Here is an 18,550-nt window from a genome sequence, read left to right on the forward strand (position 1 = left end):
TTTGAAAAAGTCTTTTTTTCTTTGTCCTACCTACTAAATGGGCAAATTTTTTTTTTTTTAATTTGAGTTTCAATAAGTATTTTCTGACTTTGGTTGTCCAAAGAAAACCAATATATGGATACTCAGAGAATAAAATAAAATTCTGGTTTGTGTTACAAGGAAATTTTACCACTAAACCACATTTCATTCCTGAGAATAAATTGTGACCAGTCAAGTAACAACTAAAACCTCACATACCATCGGGGCATATTCAAACTGACAACCAGGAGTTTAGAAAAAGAAAGCTTCAACAACAGCCTGGGTGACACAGTGGACCCAGAAAGAAAGAAAAAGAAAGAAAGAGAGAGAGAGAGAGAGAGAGAGAGAGAGAGAGAGAGAGAAGAGAACATTTCTAGGTTACAAAACTATCAGTAATTAATAGCGGTGATTGAGAATCATTCTCTCCGAGATTCTGTTCAGTAGTTTGTAGCAGTTTTTGTTAATCGCTACTCATTTTTAGTTCCAAAGGCTGGTACAAGACATGCCCGTTCATTGTATCTGCTGCTCCCTTTAAGCATTCCCCTGAGTAGACGATCTAGGTTCTGCAGAAACTGTTGCTCCTGGGGTAGCAGGAAGAAAGGAAAAGGGGAAAGGAATGAATAAATTGAGTATCTGAAGGATAAACGTTCTCTGTATCACTTGAGCTACTAAGAACTTTCTCTGCTTCCATACTTGCAAAGATACTTCACGTTTTTCAGAGTAGCACTTCCAGCTAACTAACACCCTTTCTCTGACCCGTGTTAAGAAATCCCTCTTCTGTCTTCCATCATCGTGAGCAGGATCGATACCCAGCCCCACGCTTTCCACCCCTCAACTTCCTGTTTCGCAGTAGTGCCCGGCATGGGAGTGCTTCGGACTAAAACACAAAGCTTTGTAAGTCAGCGTGGAACAGACACTTGCACGAAGCGGCCCATTCAGCCTCGCTGAGCCGTCCTTTGAGGTGTTGCCTGCACGTGTTCTGTCAGTCACGCCTCAGTCACAATGAGGACGTTTCCTATTTGGATTGATTCTCACACTTCACTCCGGAGGACACATGTTTGTCACTGGGAAGAGCAGGAATCCCTTCCTGGGAGTGAGAACTGTTTCCAGAATCCTAGAGTGTGTATTGCCAAGTTCACTTTCCACGTGGAAGACACCGACTGGCTACGCTCTGCAGCCACAGAGGATTTGGAAACCTGGTGCCGGGCAGGTGCCGTTGCCTGGGAGGAGGTCTGGGAGCCTCTCTCCACGTTGAATGCAAGGATTCAAAAGCAGCGGGGGCAGCGACGCTGGGCCTATCGCAGCCTTGCTAACAGGCAGCCTATTACAGTATTTAATGAAAACAGAAACGACATGCCTGCCATAGGCTAGTCGGCCCTCCTCCTGCGCGCTCTGAAACGGTGGGAAGCGCTTTCACGGAGCTCCAGACAAGTGATCCCAGGCATGGCCGTCTAGCGCGCCCGTCAGCTCCATTGTCCTTCCAAACTCTCTTGGTCTCGAGCGCGGAGCATGAAGCGCTGAGTTAGGAGGGGCTGTGGCATTCGTGTCCCCAGGGCTGCGGGCACAGGACGACGATGGTCACCGGCGGCCGTTTGCAGGACTGCGCCGGATCGCGGTCGGGAAACGCTGAGCGCGGCTTTTGAGGAAGATGTGACAGCTGCCGGAGGTAGGGGCTGCAGGAAACACGCGGGGGGCTGCGGCCGCTCCGGCCTTCTGTCTGCTCCGGGGCGCGGGGATCGCGAGTCGCTGGCAGGTGTGCAGCGAGAAGCAGGCAGAGGAGGGAGGGGGCGTGGGAGCGTTCTGCCGGGGCTCCGTGGACAGGCTCTGCTTCGTGGCAGAAACGCCTCCAGGCGGGCAGCCGCTCTCCCGCGGAGCCGGTGCATGGAGGTCACAAGGAGACCCTCCGCCTCGTATCTCGGTGCCACTGCCGGGGCTGAGCAGAGACTTGGGTGTGTGGGAGGCACGAATGTCCGCGGAAAATAAGGACAGGGAAGCGGCCCTTCAGACGTGAAACCTGTTAGATAAATATTTTATTTCTATGGTCAATGTGTTTTGATGGTCAGAGTCTGATTTTTTTAAAGGGGAAATTCGAAGATGACGACAAATTTCCCTGACAAAGAACTATTTCCTATGTCATCTATTATGAAAGAAAATTGGGTGCCGTGGTCCGCTTTGCATATTGAAAGGCTGACCCACACTGTTTGGGTGAATGGTTTTGCAGGGCAAGAGTTTTCGACTAAAAAAGGGGGCTTTCTTTCTGTGCCTGCTCTTGCTTTTGAACAACTGCCGGGGCTGCAGATGGAAATGGTGATTCGTTAGAGGTTATGGGCTTGACATTTTACCTTTTGTTTGTTTTTCAAACGAACAGCATAAAAACGCAATTCTCCTTCAGAGATGGGTTCCAAAGTCCAGTGGATAATGAGTAGATTTGCAGAGGAGCTCACAGTGCCTTGTACTTTACATGGGATTGGCACAGTACAGTCAGGAAAGGAAATGTCAGGAAATCACAAGCTGAGATTTCTAAGGCAAAAGTACGACGATCAGAAACCAGTGTTTCCTGAACTTGATCGATGGTGCAAGTTTCAGTCTTTGTCATTGCATATGACCCTCAATGTGAAATGGCAGAAACACAGTGAGTGAATTTCTTGGTGCTGTTATTTCCCCAATGGACTTCATAATCTCTGAGCTGTAAAGATGTTGCTTTATGTTCTGAAAGACTCTATATTCTGAGGCACTGATTGGTGATAATGAATGGCAGATACATGAAATAATAGTAAATTATAAAAAAGTAATATTCAAATGCATCAAAAATTTCCAGACAAATGCAGAATTAACTAGAAATAAAAGTAAAAGACAATTGGAGTATGTTTGTTTTCAGCTAAATACTGCAATTAGGGATAAGTAGGGCTTCTGCTCTTCTCTGATGCAGTTGAGTTTGTACAGTTGTGAGCTTCTGTGTGTTTACTGCAATCCACATACAAAGTTGAACTCATTGCCCATAGTCGGTGGCATCCGTGTTAAAGTTTCCGGTGTGTTTCTCCTGACAGTGTGTTGGATTTTACTAAACCAGCTGAACTCTCTTGGCTGGTCTTTCTGTGACCAGCCACATGTCCATGAAATGACTGTAGGAATTCCTGGTGCATTTGATAGCTATGACACCGTGTTCTGCTTCTGTGTGGCCAGTGGAATGTGTGCCCTTGACCTTGGAAGTCCCTTCTCCAGCCAATTGACCTCACCAGTCAAGAACGCATGTATAGAAAGAGAGAGCTCAAAATACACGAGCAAAAATACACACATACATTTTACTTATGTTGTTAGAGGTTTGCAGCTGGACATTATTTATATTATTTTCATTACGGGAAGAAGGACTCACGCTGCCTCTGGTCTCACCAATATCTTCTGAATCTAAATGCACCAAGTATTTACTTTAGAGGCAATTTGTGCCACGGAAGTTGTCAACAGGAGAAGTTATTTTGCTGTAGTTATGTTCATAACACTTGATTGATAAACTAAAATGGATTTTTACAATTTTCACAGATTTATGAGGAAAAAGTTTCCATATTAATTCTTGATGACATGTGTCTGGACTGTACCCCCACAACATGAAAAATACAGAGGAGATATGGGGCTTGGTTTTATTCTTTGTAAGCCGTGAGGAAAGTCAAACCAAGTAATTAGTCAAAACAATCTACTTTGTATCACAAATTAATTTCATTGCCTGTTTACATTGTTAGATATCAGCCAAAATATTTGGAGGATCTTTTTCTTTCGGCTTCTGCTACATCTAGTAATAAAAAAAACAAACAATTCTCCAGCTATACAAAAAGCAAGTCTGGAATCCACCTGATGTAAAAAACCAGCACTGCTTTAGTCAGTCTTGTTTCCTCGGTCCCCGTGGGTAGGTAACACAGCCATCTATCAGTCACCAGGACACTCAGAACCCAGAGTTGCTGCTGTTCTGTGTCCCTCTCATCTACAGGCAGTCATCACCCCACTTTACTGGAAGATATTGGACCAGATATTCCTCAAACTAACACGATCTTCCCTTTGATCATCTCTCTTTCCCATCAAAAGATAATGAAAAATAAGTCTTCCAAAACTATTTCTTGTATTATAGCAAATAAAAAAGCAGACTGCAATAACGTACATACAATATAATTCTAATTTTGTTCATGTATATGTGTGTATAAAAAAATCTAGAAAAAAATCATCAAAATGTTAACAGGAGTTATCCCAGTGAGGTAGAATTGTGCTTTTTATTCCCTTCATACATTTGCATGGTTGCTATATTTTTTTCAAAAAGCATCTATTATATTAATAGTAACAAGAAGACACGTCATAAAAGTCGGTCCCTACCTCCTTCTGCCTTCTTGGCCCATGACCCTGTGCTATGTACTACGGATTCACCTCAAATACCAGCCAATTTGTTTGTGTAAGCATGACTGATTGAAGCTGCCATTCCACTGTCAAATCCTCTTCCCCCTTCAGGTTCTTGGAACTTCAAGAAAAACAGTATTATCCTTTTTCAGGGACTGACTCCTACCTCTTAACTCAAGCTTCTGGAAAAAAAGGGAAGAAAGAGAGAGAGAGAGAGAGAGAGAGAGAGAGAGTGTGTGTGTGTGTGTGTGTGTGTGTGTCTGTGGTGTGGGGTGTGTGTGTGTGTGTCTGTGTGTGTGTAATTTCTCCTTATTTTATAGAGACGTTTCCAATCTCCTGCTAGTTCCTCATTATTTCCTAAATCTTTAAAAGTTGGACTGTTCCATGGATCAACTGTAAATTTCCTCTTTATCTATACTTAAACCCTAAATGAGTTCAATGCAGTATCAGGTCCTCAGAAACTGCCCATATACAGAGAGCTCACCAATTCTAATCTAAACTTGACTTTTCCTCTAACCTCCATAATTTGTATTTCCAACTACCTACATAACATTTCCTCTTAAATATCATATAGGCGTCTCACACAGGATATGTTCAAAATCAAATTTCTGAATTCCACAAAATGTCCTCCTTCCATATTTTTCTCCATCGATGTAAATGGGAACTTCATTGTTGCACTTGCTCAGAAGAAAAACCTTGGAGTCCTCTGTGATCCTCTCTCGAGTCTTTTGCACATCACAGGAAATCCTAGTGCCTCTAGGATTTAATTCTTATCATTTCCACTGCTTCCACTCTGGCAGGTCATGACCAACTCTCACATTACTACATATTTTCCACAGTTGGTCTCTTACTTCTGCCTCCCTTCTCCCACCACACGTTCTATTCTCTACCCAACACTGACGCTCATTTCGATATTGAAGTTAAGTCAGACCATCCACTCAAAAGCCTCCAGTATCTTTCCGCATCACTGCCAAGGCCTCACAGTGGCCATGGGATAACCTGGTTCCTTCCTGTACCGGTCTGCTACCACCCTTACTTTCCCACTACACACTGGCCTCCTAGGCCGGTGCTTAAATCCACCAAGTACTCTCAATCCTCAGAGCCTTTGACTCGCTCTGCCTGCTGCCTACAGAGTTCTGTCCGAGTTACTTGACTCGGATTTTTACTTTTTTTCAGGTCTCTGCTAAATGTCACAAGACTTCCCTGAAAACACCTCTCCAATCTCATCCCTTTGCATACATCTGAGTCCCAGACAACGCTTCCTTTTCTCCATAGCATTCCCTGTGATCCCCAGGACGCCACATGCTAAGATTTTACTGTCCGTCTCCCTCTGCTCTGTCGTAAACTCTGTGAAAGCAGGAATTGTTCTTTGCTTTCTCAACTATTCACAGAATAGGGCCTCTTCTGTAGTAGGCACTTAATGAGCAATTGTCAAATGAATGAACAAGTTGTTCAGGGTAGGAATTAAGTGTTCAAAATCCATTAGTAGCATTAGATTCCAAGTATAAGTTTTTCAACCTCAGAGTAACAGCTCTGTGTCAAAACACTCTGTGACTTTTTCCAAAGAGAAAAATACTGAACACCTTCAAGAAAGTTAAGGAAATTTATCAAGATGGTTTTCTTTACCCTTCCCGCACAGGAGGGAGAAAAATCACATCACTGATTCCAATCCATGTCGAAGCAAATAAAAATTCAATTTGTCTGAATTTGATCTTATCCAAAAGATGACTTCTATTTCAAAAAAGACATTTTCTCCAATCTCCCATACAAATGACTATAAATGTTGACATGTCCTCTATTTTCTTTGCTCTCCTCTGCTGATGAGGAAAGGGATGGTAAAACCAAGTTGTTAGGGATGATTGGGGTTAGTATGCCTTTCTGAGGTACAAGCCCCAGTAGCCTGTGCAGGAACAGAAATCAATTAATACTAATCAATAATCAATACTAATCAATAATCAATTAATACTAATCAATAATCATACTATTTATTTACACTTTCAAAATCAGCATGGTAAAATCTCATGGTCTGTTATTTATCCATTTTTAATTAATTAAAATATACAATAATCTTATTGTACAAATTGAATATAAATACTGTCTAATATCTCTAGAATGTTTTATAGTGTCAAGAGGTAGTGTGACGTGAAAAGGATGCAGCATCTGAGACAAATACAGGCATTAAGACAGGATGAAGTTGGTTTTAATCTCACTTTTCTACTTCACAGCTGCGTGATGTTGGGTGGGTTTCTTAACCCTCACTGAGCCCAGTCTCCTCACTGGTAATTGGTGACACTAATACCCACCTGGTAGGGTAGAAGATTAAATGTCATAATGTATACCACTTTCCCATTAGAGTAACTGGCTCAGAGAAGAAGCTTAAAAAGGAATAGTTATCTCATTACTATTGTTACTTAATCTTCACAGCATATCTCAGTAGCAGATACCTTCCATTGAACAGATAAGAAAACTCAGAAGGAGGAAAGTTAATGGAATTGCTCAAGGTCAAAGAGCAACTGTGCTATCAAAATTTATTCTCCATTCAGCTCTAAAGACTCCTGATAAGTAGAATGTTAGATTAACTGTCTTTAATGTATTTGATGACTGAAGGCAACTGGTGACTAGGGGAATTTTTTTAAAGAAAGAATCTAAAGAATAGAATTTTCTTTCCTGTTTGAACAATACAGGTATCTTATGCACACCTTCCCTAAACAAAAAGTGCACTCAAACTCCCAGGAAAGAATCTGAACGAATGCAAATTTACATATTAAGAAACCCTCCCCAGACACTCTATTTAATGGAACATCAGAAAACCAGTTTCACATCCTGAGTATCTTGGTTTGAATCCCAGACCTGCGTCTTGCCTGAGTCTTCCTTTCCTCAGCAGAAAGTAGGTAGTAATGCTGTATCATTCACAGGGCCACAAGGATTAAACGAAATAACCTCTGCCCAGCTGTTAGCACCATGATTGGCACAAATTAGTGCATAATGCCTATGACCTATTTGTATTTAACTATTATGATGCAAGATGAAACTATAACCCTTAACTGTTTATGTTCTAATGCTGCAAAGTTTGGTTTAAAGGTCTCCTCTAGTTTTTATTTCTTGGTATTTTGTGCTCCAAATTCATTCAATAGATGTCATTTAAGAGTCATTTGACCAGAACCAGAAACCAATTTTCCTGAAACGTATGACATTTGCTCATTTCTTATTAGACTCAAAATGAAAGCATCAGTTCTGGAAAGAACAAAGAAAATGTCTGCCTCTCTGAGATACCTAACGTAATTGTGTAATTCACATACCTGGGACAGAACCGCAGCCCAGTGCTAGCCGGCACCGTCAGGCTCCGGCTTCAGCGTTTTCAGTCTGTCTGTAGCTGCACTGACTGAAACCCTGAGGAGCTGGCCAGGTGAATGCACATTCATACAGGTGCCTTCAGTGCACAACGTGCATGAAATTGGCAATTAGCCTCATCATTACTCTAGATTTAGCATTAATTTCTGAATGCAAAGGGTGTTTCATTTAATTGCTCAATGAAAACATCAGAACCTCCAATCAAACTATTGGAAAACTCTCAAGTCCTGATTGACTATATAGGTTAAACTTTCCTCTTCTTCAATTATTTCTGAACTTCATTCTGCACCAAATAACTTCTCAAATTTCTGATTCCTGAAACTTGCTAAGTAGTGGTTGAATTTAGGGAATGTTTTCTTGACTATTTTGCCATTTCTCAAATCCTCCTCTGTAAGTGCAGCTGGTCCCAACAGAAGCACCTGTCTCCCAAAGTGTGTCTGTGTCACTGTCATAAAAATGTCACAGATTTTTAAGATTTGATTGTTTAAATCTTCACAACATGCTGCTCCTTTTTGTTGTGAGACTACCCTGTGCATGATGGCACCATGGCCTTTATTGCACTACACTGTGATCTTTGGTTCACTTATCTGCCCCCTTCTACCCTCCTTACACTGTGGGTCTCTGGAAGGTTTAGGACAGGGTCATCGCCATCACAGCACCTTTAGTGCCTAGCAGAGTTCAGGGCAGTAATTAACGTTCAGTAAGTGTTTCTTGAAGCAACAAATCAATCATATCTATAGTAGATTTCCTAGTGTCCAGTTTGACCTAAAAAGGATAAATACCCACGTGGTCAAAACAATCAGACACCTCAGAAATGCAGTGCAGCAGGGAATTATTTTATGATAATAAAGCCGTGGGTCTGCCGTGGATCCGCCGTGGGCTCACTGACCTCTCATCCGCCCGTCCTCTCACCTCTGCTCTTTATCTTCCCAGGCCCGTAGCAGATGCGCTTCCGGCTCTTTCTCTCTCCCTTCCTCTCTGCTCTCTGCCCACAGCCACTACCCCATTTTCTAAAGCACATGGTGGGACCTTCCATTCAAAGCTGACTTGGACAGTTGAGACAGCAAATGCCTAAACCCTGTCCTCATCAAAGCCAGGGTGACAGATGAGCCTGGGTGAGAATTTCAGCTCAGGGGAAGGGAGGGGACGAGTCAGCAGTCAAGTCTCTGACTTCTTAGGAGAGAAAGAGAAGACACTGGTAATACGGGACAGTAGGGCTCTGGCTTCCATGTGCCAGCATTATACCAAACGGGGAAAATGTCAGCTGAATCCCACACATACCTCCCTCGTCATCCTGGTGTTTTCCTGACTGTAAAATTAAAACTCCAAAAGATTCTGGACATGAAAGCTTATTTTCAGTTTTCAACAAATCTATTTGATGAGAAAAAAATAGGCAAGTAGTAAAACATGCAACTAAAATTTTTAAAGTCTGATTTTTAGCCATATAATTAGGTTACAAACTCTGAAAGCAGCGACGATGTTTTAATAAAGCTCAGGTGAATAGAATTATACTAAATATATACAATAGGGTTTTAAAAAACGACTTCTTGATTAACATAGGACCTCCTCTTCACGTTGCCCCCGAGGTAAAGCCATATTAGGGAAATCAAGTAAAGGTCTTATCTTTATTTACCAGGCTGCTTGACTAGGGATTGAGGGTTGTAGAAACCACACAAGTTTTAATTCCACGGAATCCCCTTTGCACGCCATGGTGTAGAGATGGCTCTTACAGAAGGGGAAGGAAAGAGCCGTTTGTGAGTTCTGACGCTGCCTGTCTGTCTGTAGAATCCTGTCACTAACAGGCATTTCTGTGACTGGAAATCATTTACAAAATAAGTCCACATAGGATTCTTACTGAGGAGGATTCAATTTGGAAATTTCTCAAAACAAAGCCCTTACTCCACTGCGTGTGACTGGGAATGCCACCGACGGCATTCAGGACTTCATAAACAATGAGTTTGGTTTAGTGAGACATTTGTAGTCTTTTCTTCAATGGATTTTTCACTGGAAAGCTAGTAAAGGTCAAGCACCTGACTCCTTAACTCATCCACAAAGGTAAAATATCTCTCAGAGTAAAACTCTGGGAAAGTTAAAAATAGCCAGCAATTCAAATGCAAATCTAGAGTCTTTCTTGCTTTGCATCGAAGGCAGATAATCATTCTGGACATGCTTCATGAGGCACTTTATGAGAAGGAGGCAGAAGAAGTTGGTAAATCTTGCTCATGAGATAATTCTTGAATGTCTTGAGTCTGGTTTTGCATAAGCATCTGAAAATTTCCGACCGCAGGAAGAATGGATGGCTCCATCAAATCAAACTGAAACTCCTACAGAGAGATTATATTTCTGTGGTAATTCTGGAACTATTCGTTGTCTCTGGATTGTTTCCTGGGATATTTCAAATGAGGAAATTAGAAGAAGGGGGAAAAAATCCCTGACATCCAGAAGAAAAAACCTAACTTTAGAGGCCACATTGTAATGACATTTTAACAGGATTAGTCCCATTTCTTCCTCTCTGGTGTAACTTTGCTTCATCGTGGTTTTATCTGCTGTTGTGTGGTGCTTGGGAACAGCCATGTGAGGCTCTCTGTGTAGATAACTCAGGGTAACTGTTTGCTTTGAAAACATAAAAATAGAACAGCACAGGACTCGTTTCTCTGCTAAAATGAGTCCAGTGAAAAGTTGAGAGAGAAATAAAGTTTATGTATAAAGGAGAGGGAAGGTTTAGTTAACATATATCCAACATGAGAAAATGTTTGTAGGTATAGAAAACAATAGAACTGGGACCAGGAAAACTGGCTGGAGATTTCTGTAACAAGCTGTTCTCCATCTTCGAGGCCTATTTTCCCATTGACAAGTGGATTTAGTGTTTGCTGAACTAAAAGTGGAGAAAGAATGGTTTGAAGAAAATGAATGTGCTCTGATTTATGTGCCTTTTTGAAGAAAACTGTCTTTTCCCATATACACATATAAAGTAGTAATTTCGGTTTCAGACACCTGCTGGTATTTAATATGCTGACTGGGGCTTCCATTCTAGTGAGAAGTGATAAGAAAATTAATAATCAAGATAAAAAGGAAGTTACTTACTTCTCCTCAACCTAAGAACATCCTAAGTTGTCTACACATTTTAAAAATCCATTCTCCATCCTCCTACCCTTTAAATTATAGCCTATTATGGGAGTTGGTGGGGCTGTGCCCTGGCAGAGAGTCAGTGTGTCTGGAGAGCAAGGGCCAGCAGCCTGGGTTTGGCAGTAAGGCTAAAAATGTAGAAAAGAGCCAAGCGAGGTGCCATCTTACAGGTCGCATTCGTGAGTCTGCTTGTCATTCTGAGAGCAATGGAAACCCATCCAGGGTGTTAAGCAGGGGTTCCAGGGTATTTGTGCTTTCCAAAGGCACCTGTGATGGCTGTGTCGTGATCAACACAGAGAAGAAAGTGGATGCCAAGAGGCAGGGAAAGGCTCCTGCAGTAATTCAGAGGATGCCAGCCTGGCCCAGGCAGCAGTGAGGTGGCAGAAAGGTGGCCAGAAGAAAGTGTCTAGAAAGTGCCATATTTGAATACACTCCCAACTTCAGTCATGTGACAGACTGAACCCCCAGAGCAGCAGTGCTAAAAGGTGGGACCTTTAGGTGAGTGGGTCATGGGTGCTCTGCCCTCAGGAATGGACTAATGCCGTTCTTGCTGGAGTGGGCTAGTCATTGTGGATGTGGGTTCCTCATAAAAGGACGCGTTTGGCCCCTTTCCTCCTTCACTGCTCTCTTGTTTGTGCTTGCTCCTCTGCTTTCCACCACGGGACCTGGAACTGCCCAGCCTCCAGGTTGTAAGAAATAAATCTCTGTTTTGTATAAATTACTCAGTTGTAGCAGCACAGAAGTGAACTAAGACAGAAAATCACTTCGTAGAGTTGCTCATGGACTGAATTTGAGATGTGGGTAGAGAAGGAGGTGAAGTCAAGAGTAACTATTTCTGGCTTGAACAACTAGAGAGACAGTGAGATTGTGGAACACTGGAAAAGGACTAGCGTTCCCTGTCATCAAAAACCATTTTAAAATTATAGAGCATACGCATTTCCTTTCCTTCGTGTGTGTATATGTGTGTGTGCGTTTGTATGTGTGTGCGTGTGTGTGCGTGTTTATTCTTGAAGTCCTGTCTTTACTTGACTTGAATTATGTTTAACTGTTTAACCTCCTGGGTCCTCTTGTACCTTCTTTTCATCTTTTCTCCTTTCCTGGATTAAAAAAAAAAAAAATCTTCTCTTTTTAGAGCTTTTTTCAGTAATTGCGAATCTCCTCTGTCCACACCTAAAACCCGAGCCGTCTCTCCAGCTGCAGCCTGGCTCCTCCAGTCCAGGTCCTGTGTTGTCTGCTTCCTACACTGACATTTCCCTGCGGCTGTCATCGTTAGACTTCAAAATTCACTTGGCAAAATTAAACTCTTATCAGACCTAATAAATCTGTGGTGTCTCATGTTTCTAGTCATTGTACCAGGAATCTTCCAGCGATTAAGGCCAATAATTGCCTTTGAATCCTCCTCCAATGATAGACCTAATTGGCCTACTGATTCTTCCTTCAAGATATCTTTTGTTTCTGTGCCTTTTTCCTTCATGTAGGAATAAAACCCCTTTCTTGGCACACTTTGGTTATTAAGGTAGTTTGCTAAATAACCTCCTCAATGCTAGTCTTCTGTTCTTCAAAGTGATAGTTCTTGAATCACCTGCACAAGAATTCTCCGGGGAGCTTTGTAAAAATATTAATTCATGTGGCCCATGTTTAATCAGAATCTTTTTGGGCAAGGCCTGGAAATTTACCAAATAGTATAGACAGACCTGTTATACATTACACATTTTGAGAAAAAAAAGTTCCGATGTCTCTCTGCCCTGGTTTTCTTCTGCATAGACCTTCCAAATGAATAGTCTCAAACTACGACTTTGGTGGTGAAACTTCCCTCCTCACAGCCATTGTTCTCACTTAACCAAGCCAACGAAGTCTCCTCGGGCTGGATGTCAAGATCCTCTGATTTCTGGAGGCCAGGTTAGTTTCTAGTCTGATCTTCACCTCCCCTTCTCTCATCCTGTTACAACTGAAGTGTACAGTTGCGGTATCTCAAACGTGCCTGTTGTATTTTTATACCTCTGTCACTGAGCCCTTTGCATTTCAAACATCAGGAAAGGTCTCTGTCCCCTCTCATTTTCACCTGTAGAAATTCTGCCAGCTCCCAATGGTTCCTCTTAAACAAAGCCTCCCCTTAACCTTTTCCCATTTCCCTCTTCCTTTTCTATTCCTTTCACTCCAAGCTAGAAGCAACCTCTTCAATCTTTGAACTCCTTCGGCAGATTTTACCTTTTGGTACTTACTTGCCACGTAATTATACATATAAATAAGTGTTCTTTTTTTTCTTCTACTTAAAAATTTGAAGACAGGAATATCAAAAGATGAATTAATGAATCAAAAGAAATGTGACCTGACTTCAAAATCCACCTAGTACCTGTTTTGGGGCAAATAATTGAGTTCCTTTATTAAGTGAGATTATGTCACTTACTTTATAGAGTTTTGGTCAGTGTAAGTGGAGGTATCTCAGAAAAACATGAGCAATATGAAATGGCTAATATTTTATTTTCACTTACAAAATGGCAATTTCATTATACCTGGTAGCTCTCTACTTCAGCCTGCTTTCTTTAAAATGTTGTATACGATGCTTTACACCCACTTCACACATCTTGCCCACTGGATATATAAATGAATACAGTAATGCTATCCTGATTAGCATGAAGGGAGAGAAGAATTAGACACTGAAATAGAGAGGAGAGAGAAAAGGGGCAACACCACCAAGAAGGGAAACTCAGCCTGCCTCGGGGCTTACCTGACCTGTTCCCCCCGCCACTCCTCCCCCCTCCCCATTCCCCTCCCCCTCCCCTTCCTCTCCTCTTCTTTTTTATTTTCTTTCTTGAGACGGAGTCTCACTCTGTCTCCCAGGCTGGAGCGCAGTGGTGCAATCTCGGCTCACTGCGACCTCTGCCTCCCAGGTTCAAGCGATTTTCCTGCCTCAGCTGCCGAAGTAGCTGTGATTACAGGTGCCTGCCACCATGCCCAGCTAATTTTTCTTTTTTAAAGTAAAGATGGAGCTTCACCATGCTGGCCAGGCTGGGTCTTGAACTCCTGTCCTCAGGTAGTCTGCCTGCCTCAGTCTCCCAAAGTGCTGGGATTACAGGCATGAACCACCGCACTGGGCTGCCTGTTTCTTTTTCAAAGCAGGTGAGCACACAGCAGTTTTAACAATGACCTAAAGCAAGCTCTTTTCTAGTGAGAGTTCTGCTAAGCAAAGGTCAGCAAGAAAAGGAGCCACCCTCGTCTCTGGTTTACCGTCTGTCTGAGCATCATGCAAACTTGTTCAAGTTTCTTTCCTGGGCATTGTTATTCTACCTAGCATTTATCTAAATCTCATGGCTCTACCCTGGCTGGAACTCTTTGTCATTAATCAGAATAACAATAATGTTTCCAAATGCAACTTATAAGAAAAGTATGCATATTTTTTTTCTCTTCAGTTATATTTCTGCCCCCTTGTGCTATTTGTGAAAAAACAGAACAAAAAAAAACCTCTTGACCAGTTAGCTTAAAGGAAACTCTTACCTTGATAAGGTCAGTTTTATGTTGGCTATATAAGTAAATTAACTAAGAAGGAGGTGATGTCATTTTCATGTTCTTACTTTGTTTTTACTCCTCAGACTTTGCAACTCCAAGGAAAGATTCTTTGTCTAATACTTCCTTTGTTAAAAAAATAGTTTGCCTCACAAAGGCATTACATTAAAAGAGGTCCTTGAGGATTATACATTATTCAAGAGGAATGTCAAGTTCCCAGGAGTCAGAAGAGAGATACTGAGACAAATGCCATGAAAAAGGTACACCGTGCTTTGAGTATTTTAATAGACAGGAAAAATATTATGAACAGAAGCTAAAGCTCCAAGAAGGAGCATCAGTATTAACAGGGTTCCAGTCTGGTTTTTTTTTTTTTTTTTTTTTTTTTTTTTGGAACTTGTGTGGCAGTTATGCGACACTGAGCAGGTCCGTTAACATCTCAGTGCCTCATTTCCGCCTCTGTAAAGTGGGACCCGGATACCTGCACACAGGGCTTTGTACGAGCTAAACCACATCATGTGTGCCAGCTTGCTGGCACAGTGCAGCATTTCAGTAAATGACTTCTGTTTCTATTAAGATGAGAGTGGGTAATTATGTAAATATGGAGAATTCAAATGAAGGACTTTGGATTTTGTGATTGTGGATCTGACTAACTCAGTGAGAAAGTGGGAGACCATTTTCCACAAAGAGGATAAGTGTCAAAATCAGGTTCAGTGATGGTAAGGGTCTAAGTGAGTGGTGAGGATGCAGATTATTCTAAGAAAAAGTTTCTCCCGAAAGGAAAGTAAGAGCGAGGGCAGTTGGCAAAGGGCTGGTGAGGAAGAAGAACAGGACAGCTGCTCTCTTCCCAGAGGCTGGCTAGGAGGGCCTTTGGTAGCTGATGAACTAGTATCTTACCCTGTTTTGTAGATTACGCATAGAATTCACTCCAAATTTATCTCCTATTATGCTCACAGCTCGGTGTGGTGAACATCGCCAACCCCATTTAGGATAGAGAAACTGAAGTCAAAAAGCACTGAGAGTCCTGTCCCAAGTGCCACGGCAGGTGACGGCAGAACCAGGCTTTCCCCAGCTCTTCCAACGTAAACTGCAGGCCGCCCTGCCTGCCATCACTTCTGCCTTTCGAACCTTCTTCAGTAAGATGTGTGCATTTCCGCAGAGGATCTGGAGGCCAAGTCCATGCAGAAATAGTTGTTTGTTCTAAGGTGATCACCGCTTACAAGTCCCTAAAAATATCTGCAATGTTACACAACATTTATTGAGCACTTTGCAGATGGCAGACAGTTTACACAACAATATCAGTTATGGCTTGTGAGCCTTTACTAAGTGCAAGGGTTGTGCTAGGCATTTTGGGGATTGCTTTAGAGTTCAGAACAGTCCTAAACTCCCTATCCTGCACTTGGGAATTCTGTCTCTCAGAAAGCATTATCAGCTTGCCCAAGGTACACAACTTGAAGATGGCAACGCCCCTATTCAAGCTGAAGCCTGCCAGAGTGCCGGACCTTCAAGCATCCCGTTTGACACCTGCTGGGCATGTGACACACTTTCTCCATAGGTGCCAGAGCTCACAAGCCTCGACTGTGCAGGCCTGGACTGTCGGGCCCCAGAGGGCCACACCCGGAGCTCTGGACCCTGGAAGAAAGCACAAGCCTCACACGAGCTTCCGGGGCAGCTGATCTAGGCCGCCTGCCTTCCTGGGGGTCGAAATCTGTCTTCTGTCTTTCTGCATGCACAGAGTAACGCAAGGTGCCGGTCCCCACCGAGACGCCGGCCGAGGCTCGACCACAATCCTGAATGCCGACTGTGGAAGAAGGACAAATGCCCACACCGAGGAGTTGTGAAAGAGCAAGTCCAGCGAAGAAGGAAGATGTTTTGTAACAGATTCTCTACTCTTTTCGGAACATATCATCAAATTGTTTGTCTATTTCTCTGCACTTATTTTTTGAATAACAAAACCCCCCAAAAGTATTCCATTCTCATGCCACCATCTCTACGACAATTCAGGTTGATCACCCACTTTAGACGAAACATTATTATGCCTCTATTTTATTTACCCAATAATTTCCATAACTCCATTTATCAGTGGCACTATCAGCTTTGTTTTCCATCTCATTTCCCAAAATCAACCTTGATTTCGTTAATATGATGCATAGACTGCCTTTCTATAAAGCCACCTTCCCCCAAACTAGGTAGAATTTAGATCACAGTTCTTTCCATCTCTATTAGTTTTTTAAAATATTTATAATTGTAACTGTTTTAACTCAAACAAATATAAGTATCCTTGCTTTTGCTTTTCTTTAAATTATAGGAATTCAAATAATCTATTATTCTAAAAGTATTATAATTTGTATTCGAAAGCAGTACCCTAAGAAGTTACATATTTTAACCCTCAGCAGTCTGCCAGATTTGTGAATAAACACCACAGCCACTCTGACAGCCCTGTAATGATGCTTATATTTCGCTCTTCTTTGCTAACTAGTGCAGAGTTTGATGTTATTCGTGTTTTGAAGGCATAATAATGCCTAAGCATTTCTTACTGGTAGTTCTACAGTAAAGATAAGCAGAAAAAACTGCCCTATGCTGTTATCTTAGCTGGATTTTTGTCGCTGCCTGTCAACATGCTTCCTCTGCAATGATATTGCATTCACTCATAATCACAAAAGAAAGAAATTTTAATAAAACATTAAAATGAAATTTCATCTGAAACTTGAACTTATAAGTTGCAGATCACCTAAAGTCAGTTAAGATTTATGACAGATACATAAAATGTGAGGGAGGAAACAAATATCCCTTGTTCTCCCGCTTAAGTACCATCTGGCACCATGCTAGCAAAGAACCCGAATCCTGGTTTGCAGCATATCTTAATCTGGATATGTTTACAAGATGTGATTTAAAATTTTTGAGAAATGAACTGAATATTGGCCAACACGGACTTTTAAGAATGCCCACTGAAAACAAAATAAAAAGGCAGTTACATGGGCAGCCACTCAGATGCAAGACGTGATGGGGATTGCAACCCAGGCACAGAGAGGGTGCTGGCTGAGGAGAGCCACTCAGCACTGAGCATCCTCTGGTCAACTGCGGAGAGATTCTTCTGTTTTAGACAGTCTCCCTCTGCGGCCCAGGCTGGAGCCCAGTGGAACCCTCTGCTCACTGCAGCCTCCCTCGCGTCTCCCGGGTTCAAGCGATTCTCTTGCCTCAGCTTCCAGGCAGCAGGGATTACAGGCGCACGTGCTACTGCACCCAGATAATCTTTGTATTTTCAGTAGAGACGGGTTTTACCAGGTTGGCCAGGCTGTTCTCAAACTCCCAACCTCAAGAGATCTGCCAGTCTCGGCCTCCTAAAGTGCTGGGATTACGGGCGTGAGTCACCACACCCAGTCAGAGATTCTGTAGTACTAGAGAATTGTTCATATTAGTCTTCCTAAAAATAAAAGAGGGAATGAAGGCAAGCAGAGAAAAAAATGCAAATAATTGGACAAAACCATTGAAAAGAAATATACCAGAGCCAGATTGTTTTGACAAGAACTATTAAAATAAATAATAGCTAACATTTATTGATTACTTATTATATTTATGTGTCAGGCGTTATGCTTACATGATTATCTCATCTCAGCCTGATGACAAAACTATGAGGTAGGTTTTTTAAATATCTGTTTTGCAGATGAGGAAACTGAGGCACAGAGAGGCCCTTCAACTTCTTCAAAGTTACACAGTTAACCAGCGTGAAGGCCTTGATTCAAATTCAACTGATCCAATCCTGATTTCAGAGTTTATATACTCTATCGCCACTGCAGTACAATTTCAAAGCACTATGCATGTAAAATCATAACTTCAGAGACATGTTTGTAGATAAATTTGATCAACTTTTAGTAAGAATTCAAACCTGAAATATTTATCCAAGTCAAATTTCAAAACTGCAGTTGATACCAAAGAGCCATGCCTACTGTCATTTGGTGTTATAGAATTGAACTTAAAATCATAGTGATATTTAGAGAGTTCATAAACATGCATGTTTAAAGAAAAATGATTTTTTTCTGTTATCAGTATCACCTAGAACCTTATTAGAAATGACAATTCCTTTCTTTCTGATATAGAACAAGTGACCCAACTTGCAAATTAATTTAATTCGATTCTTTTTAACAATCAATTATCAGGCCCCTTTCAAAAAAAAAAA

The 18,550-nt window shown here is 41.9% G+C and overlaps 1 protein-coding gene across 1 annotated transcript in view; it reads left to right on the forward strand.

The window, feature by feature from the left end:
- Positions 1 to 871: 871 nt before the first annotated feature.
- KCNMB2 (potassium calcium-activated channel subfamily M regulatory beta subunit 2) overlaps positions 872 to 18,550 on the forward strand; it is a 281,046-nt gene continuing 263,367 nt past the window's right edge. The window contains exon 1 of the mRNA XM_003926918.4: positions 872 to 1,684. The gene's annotated coding sequence lies outside the window, so the exon portion shown is untranslated. The remainder of the gene's footprint in view (positions 1,685 to 18,550) is intronic.

This window comes from Saimiri boliviensis, chromosome 8 (genome assembly GCF_048565385.1).
Source record: "Saimiri boliviensis isolate mSaiBol1 chromosome 8, mSaiBol1.pri, whole genome shotgun sequence".
NCBI lineage: Eukaryota > Metazoa > Chordata > Mammalia > Primates > Cebidae > Saimiri > Saimiri boliviensis.